We start from the raw sequence: 1,593 nt of genomic DNA on the forward strand, positions 1-1,593 counted from the left end.
TACCTCAGTCTCTTCAATGGGATAGATAGTGCCACTATTCAAGCACTGTAATGTCGCATTACCAGTTAAGTCAGAACAACTATTACTTCTTTTTAAGCTCATTGTGTTTTTTATCCTTTTAAGATTAAATTTTAAATATATTATATAAATACACTTTAACATAATGAAAGTATTTGTTTTGAATTAAAAACATTCGAAACTATGGTAACAGACGTTAATTACANTGAAAGTATTTGTTTTGAATTAAAAACATTCGAAACTATGGTAACAGACGTTAATTACATACTGATAATGCAAAATAGAACAATTTAAAAAATTTTTTAGAAAATAATAATGTTAAACAAATAAATAACTGGAGTCAATTTTGATGAATAATATGTTAAAAGATCACAAATCGTATCTAGTCGAAGACATTACCCACAAAAATTAAAAAAAATTACTTCGTTCCCCGTAAACGGGGGAAATCACCCAAAAAATTACAAATTTAAAAAATGCAAATTTTCGACATTTCTTCAATTTTTTTTTACTTAAAATTGCCATAACTTATTTAAAAATGACCAAATTAATATAAATTTTTTTTTTTTATAGATACCTTAAATATTTACCTATCATTTTATATATTTTTGTAAACATTTGACCCCTTAACAGCCCACAGAAATGGTTTCAAAATGATAATTATTGTACAAAACATTGACTCTTTCAATTTGACTTTTGAAAATGATCCGGAAAGACTGACACTTTTATATATATCTTAACTTAAAACTTATGTAATATACTTTAATTAAAAAAAAAATTTTTTCAATTTTTTTTCTTAAAAGTGCCATAATTTTTTCAAAAATGAACATATCAATATAAATCTTTTTTATATAGATGCGTAATATCATTACCTTTCATTTGGTATATTTTTTTCATAAATTTAACCCTTAACCTGTCCACAAGGGGCGATTTAAAATGACAACTTTTTCACAAAAAATTAATTTTTTTAACTTAAATTTTAAGAATGTTCCGGAAAGTCTGACACTTTTATATATATCTTAAATTAAAGCTAATGTAATATACTTTATCATGAAAAAAAAAATTTCGGACTTTATTTTATCTTCACGGTGAAAATGGCTACCAAATGCTATTTTTGTGTGAAAATTTTCGATTTTGTATTTTACATTTTTAACTTTATTATGCTATAACTTTTTGAAAAATGTATGGATCAGTATAATTTTTTCATGAGGAGTAGTATACATCTTTTATTTGACATATTGTTTTTTTAAATCCGACTATTTCCCTATATACGAGAGGGGTTCAAATCTAAAAAATGCATCTAGAAAGTAGAACTTTTTCAACTTAAATTTTAAAAGTGTTCCTGAAAGTCTGACACTTTTATATATATCTTAAATTAAAGTTAATGTAATATACTTTATTATGTAGAAAAAAAATTTCGGACTTTATTTTATCTTCATGGTGAAAATTGACATCAAAGTTTATAAAAAAAATACGATTTTTGTAAAAAAATTCTTTTTTATATTTTTAACTTTATAATGCTATAACTTTTTGAGAGATGTATGGATCAATATAATTTTTTTTTTATAGATGCATGAT

Source organism: Daktulosphaira vitifoliae, unplaced genomic scaffold (genome assembly GCF_025091365.1).
Source record: "Daktulosphaira vitifoliae isolate Bord-2020 unplaced genomic scaffold, ASM2509136v1 Scaffold_3, whole genome shotgun sequence".
Taxonomy (NCBI): Eukaryota; Metazoa; Arthropoda; class Insecta; order Hemiptera; family Phylloxeridae; genus Daktulosphaira; species Daktulosphaira vitifoliae.